The following is a 5997-nucleotide window of genomic DNA, read 5'->3' as shown; positions in this document are numbered from 1 at the left end:
TTTACACAAAAGTAGAACTTGCTTCTTCAACTCCTAACACTCAACTCTTCACTGAAGTTATTTTTCAAGTAGTAAGAATAGCTGCTAAAAATTCTTGGGAGCTAATGGACCCTAAACCTATGCTATGTTTTCTAGAGACATGAGAGGAGTTACTACTAGCTTCAGTACTTCATAACATTTTGGATCATATAATGATGCTCAAATTAACAGTATCACTAGATACTTGGGATCCTCGTAGGGTTACATCCTTAGCTTCCATTGTTGGGACAATGTATGGAGCATTTATATCCAACTATTTTTTATAAATTGGGGAATGTGCTTCATTCCTTGCATGCAAGTGATGCATCTACACATGCAATTTTATCACCTTGGAAAACTATATTTGATCCTACTAGCTGGGAACAACTGATTGTTCATTTTATTGTACCTAATATGATGACTATTCTATGGGAATTTTTAATCAACCCAGCTAATCAGAAACTAGACCCATTTAACTGAGTTATGGCTACTTTATTTTCAAAAATATCTGCTATGATATGTTTTTATAAAATTTATGGTGAACTCTGCCCATTTTCCCTGGTTTGTATTTTTTTGCATAGGATGTTGGATCAATTTTTTTGTTGTGATAATATGTAATAATCACCCTAAAAATGATCTCTAAGACATGCATGTTTAGAAGGAAATATAAAGAGATACCTATTTAGAAGGAAAAGAAAAGAACATTTACATAGCCCTTGAAGAAAATCACAGAGCAAGGACACAACAATGGAATCGCAAAGTAAGGGCACAAAGATCACAAGGGCACAACATGACAACAAAATCATGGAGAAAGGGCATGACAATGAAATCGTAGAGCAAGCGCATGACAACATGTTGGTATCAAATGTGGACCAAGTGTTTCAAATTTTCAATTTATGGTTTTGAACCTCTTTGAACTAAGGTTCGAAGCAATTCGAAATGACTTGAAATTGTCAATGCAGGTTTAGTGGAATTTTAATTCTTCTCGGTTCAACAATTTCAACATCAAAGACACTCTAATGGCCCTACTTCATGGTCTAGATTCAAAGATCATGGTTGTGATAAGTCAAATAGTTCAGAGGTGTGGTAAGAAATGCAACAATCTAGGTTCATGTGATTTCATTTCAAGGTCAAATCCATTGGTTCTAAAGTTCAATCATAATGAATGCAAATGATGTGATCTAAGGTTGTTGGTATAGGCTCCTTGAATCTTATTGTAGAAGTCAATCTTCCTACCTCCATATTGTAATATGGGCCATGTAGTCATTAAACAGGTTAGATTCAAAAAATATCAATATGAAAATGTCAAATATATGCATGAGATCCATGTAAGAAATGCTGCATGGTAGGGGTCAATGTTGCAGTAGAGCAACATGAAACAAAGGGCTATAAGTCTTTTTGTATAAAAATGATGTCTATCATCATATTTTTAATGAAAGTTAATCTATAAAGGATAGGGCACACATATGGGGATTGTGCATATGATATGACTTGGGAAATATATGTCATTTTTGACAGAGTACTCCATATGATTTGGAAGTTAAAGCTTATGATTCATGAACATAAGAAATGAATTAGAAAGTTGAATGGATAAATGAGAATCCTAACTAATGAATGGGTTTGAAGCTAAATGGATGACATATTCAGTATGTGTTAGCAAGCTCCTATAAAGAACAAAGATTCATTAAAACATTGGAGTCACTGTGGGTGTATGGAGTGATATCATCAAATCAAGAGAATGAAGAGTTAGTTCATGCTGATAACAGATATATATTCTTGCAGAAGCATGGTCAAAATGGGAAGCTGCTTGAGTCAATACAAATAAACAAAACCGAGGGCATGTTCTTGTTTGGGATATAGTTATCTCGACTCATGCTCGGACTAAGATGACATTAATGGGGTTATAAATTATCTTCCCTGACAAATCGAGGTCATCTTCACCACTGGAGACCAAAAGTTGTCATGGTGCCATTTGTTTGTGGTTTTTCACTAAATTTTTTTGAGCCTATTCGGTGCAATCACCAAATCAAATTCTTCAACTTTGACACATGTACTTGGGTTGGATTCTTTAGGAAGAGTGTCAGGTTTGTATTTATACATGAATGCATCAACACTACTGCGACGACAGTCACCGATGCCAGACAGTGAGGGGGTAACTACATGTTGTTGAAAATTTTTCTCATTATTGGGTAAACTGTCCATGATATTTTGTGTTTCAAACTTCCATTGACATGTGTTAAGAATTGCATATGTCATTTCAACAGTCAATCCCATAATTCGGAATGGAAGCTCAAGAGATGGCAGAAATTGAATAGGAAATGCTTGGTCAAATTTCAATCCTAACTTTTGGAGTTCGCATAATCCCATGAATATCACACTGCAATATCTCACTAGTGTTAAAATTGTGGATTCTTATAAATAGTGGTCGAGAGATTTGATAATGGGTGTGGAACCCGAGAGTACAGGGTTGGTTCGATGCATGCAAACGATTTGACAGAAGGTCCGATAGTAAAAGGTATCTCACAAAGTAGATGAAGTAAATCATCAATGGTTTGATGCGATGTCCTTGCTCATCTCATGAATCTAATTTGGAAGCATAGGTGGAAAGATATATGATAGGACCCGAGCCTCATATCACGACAACTAGACCTATTCTTCAATGGTCTCAAAATAATATATTTCCCTCTTTTCTCCAAACCTTCAAAATATTAGACAAATAAATGCTTGATTAAAATACCATTTTGGAAGTAATATAACATATCAAAAACTCAAATGCCCTTCCTTTGGACCACCTGTACGAAAATGGGTGATCATTGTTTTAGGGTTCATTAGGTCATTTTTCCAAAACAACTATGCTTCAAACATTGAACTAACACCCCAAACTTGGTACAACAACTTTTTTTCCAAACTAATGATTTTGGCACTAGCTTGTTTAGCCAAAACTTCTAAGTTCCCCAAACACAAGAACCTCACCAAATTGTGCCAAAAACTAGGGCCTTTTGTTTCTCTGACCAAAATTCGCTCGAGGACTCAAATGAAAGTTGAGACAGCTTTAGTTGGACATGCCCAACATTCTTCTATCATAAAATCATCTCCTAATTAGGCTAGATCTTTGATTCAAATCTATATATTATCTCCCCTCTTACAATTGAGATATTGCAATAGGGCATGCTTATCTTGGCAATTTGAGGGAGTCAATGTCTAGTACCTGCAAACCTACATAAAGATGACTATGTACAAATATATATTTATATAACAAACAATAGAAGGGAGTAATACATCATGTAGATCCCGACTCATAGGAAACTACAACTCCCTCCCTCAACCACATTAGGCATGTTAAAAAAAAATGTAAAATAAACAAACACAACATACACATGCAAGTATGGAGTAAGTAATCCATGATCATAAACATAAAGCATCATCATTATTTGTAAATAAATAATGTAAAAGTAATCATGGACACATTACCATCCACATATGATATCTCACACTCTCCAATAGCTCCTAATATAAATCAAATCACTATATAATATCATATATCAATAACCTCCAACATCACTGACATAACCAACACATACATGAAGCTGACCTAAAAGAGTTTGGCAATATGAACTGAAAAGAAAACTATGGGGTAAGCACTACATGCAGTGTGGAATGTGATAACGAGAAATGGTAAAGGTCATGGAAGCATAATGGTTCTAGTAAAAGAAAAGGATATGTCATTCGGTTGAAAATGGAAGACTCTAAAATGCATTTATGTGGTTCAAAGTTGTGAAAACAATAGTGTTCACAAGATCGCAACATGTCACTTTACCCCACAAGTTTCTAAAATGTATAAAAATCATAGATTAGATCACAAAGATCCTTATGTAACTCTAAAGAAGGATATTATGTTTTTGCAATGAGGGGTCCTTGTTAGATACTTCAAAGTTAGAAAGGAAAATGGTTGGGCTAGTATTTCTAGCTACAAAGAAAGTTACGATTTTATTTGGCTACAGAAAAAGAGAAAAGGTTGATGGAAAAAGAGTCTGACATACAATTTAGAAACTTCTATTTAAATAAGATTGTGACTTTCTTTGTAATTAATATTACTAGCTTTCCCATTTGCCTTTCTAGTAGTCAAATCTATGACAAGGAGAGCATCCCCCATTACAAAATACTAGATCTTTAGAGTTGCGTAAGGGCTCCAATCATTTTGGGAAAGACTTGATAACACTATGTGGCAATTAAGATTTAATAATTTGCAATGTCTTATCTAGATGGTGAAAGTCAAACAAGTTCACTTGCAATACTTTCAATGGTGCATGTGTGGTATATTATGCAACCTATTCTCATAATTTATATGAGAGAATTGAGGGTGTTGTGATTGGGGAACACATATCATATCTCAAATCTGATCATAGACTATTGTACATAAATTTGTTGTGGGCAAATGATAAGCTATTTGGGACAAAATCTCAATTTCCTCAACGATCACTTTCATAAGGGAAAAAATATTTTGACTAAAAAAATGGTAAACATCTTTAGGGCTACAATGAGACTCTATAAGGGGGGAGGACATGCAAGTGCACAATGTTAATAGCTATGCATTAACAAAAATCTTTAAACGGAGTATAGTTAGATAAGGAATTTAAAATGGGTAGGAATATACGAGAATCAAATTAAATAAACCTTGACATTAAAGTTTACAAGAAGATTCTAAAGATGAAATGAGTAGATTTTATGGTCACAAGGAAAGAGGAACTAATTTTCCTTAGTAAAAATAACCCAAACTATTTCAGAAAGAACTTTAGTCTAAAAGGAAACAAACTAAAAATAATATTATAGCCACTTAATGGTTTGATTATGCTAGAAAGTTGTATGAACAAGAAGGTGAGGTGGACCCACCACCCTTGGTCAACAACATGAACAAAAAATCATCGTGAAAGAGGTGAAGATGGGTATTAAGAAACTAGGACCACATTACGAACATCTTCAATAATATTAGTCGACATAGGTTTCCTAAAGATTGGACATCAGCCTGGAATGCCCTATTTTAAGAGTGATGATGTCAATAATCCCTCCAACTATAGGAATGATCAATCCTTGATTTATAAACTTATTTGGCAACATAATAGAAAATAGGTTGAAGAAAAACATAAACGTATAAAAAGTCAAACTAGTTTTAGGCCAAAACACTCAACAATTGATCATTGTATCGCTTTAAGGCACATTATCAAAAAGAGTGGGAGAAAAAGGATGAGGTATTTTTGTTGTTTTGTTGACTTTAGAAAGGCTCTCTACACTGTCCCTAAGGACAAGCTTTAGGTCAAAATGGAAGAATTAAGGATCCCTATACAAAACTTCAGTTGACATTTCAAAATCAAAACTTGAGTCCGCATTTTTAATTCAAAACTTTAGCTAGCATTTCCAAATCAGAACTTGAGTCAACATTTTAAATTCAAAAATTTAGCTAACATTTCAAAATCAAAACTTTAATTGACATTTTAAAATGTTTCATGAGCAATATTGGGGTCAAACAAGGTTGCCCACTATTACCTACTATGTTTGTTTGGCTTATAAAATGTTTCATGAGCAATATTGGGGTCAAACAAGGTTGCCCACTATCACCTACTATGTTTGTTTGGCTTATAAAATGTTTCATGAGTGATATTGGGGTCAAACAAGGTTGCCCACTATCACCTACTATGTTTGTTTGGCTTATACATTGACAAACTTGAAGAGTGGTTAAACATGCAAAATACTTAGGGTATCAAGTTGAGAGAATATTTAATAAGGTTGTTGCTTTATGCGGACAACTACTCTCTTTTTCCCTTGAGCACTTTTGCAAAATATTGTTACTATAGGTCAATATCAAAAAGACTAAAGTCTTGATTTTCTCTAATTGTAAAAAACAGTATCAACATAAGTTTTATTTTGAAAAAATACCCTTATATCGTAGGATTGACTTCAACAAAAAACTAAGATGAAATGGTT

The sequence above is a fragment of the Cupressus sempervirens genome, chromosome 2, assembly GCF_028749045.1.
Source record: "Cupressus sempervirens isolate cs-2001-9-10 chromosome 2, ASM2874904v1, whole genome shotgun sequence".
Lineage (NCBI taxonomy): Eukaryota > Viridiplantae > Streptophyta > Pinopsida > Cupressales > Cupressaceae > Cupressus > Cupressus sempervirens.
Note: the sequence above shows the minus strand (reverse complement) of the source record.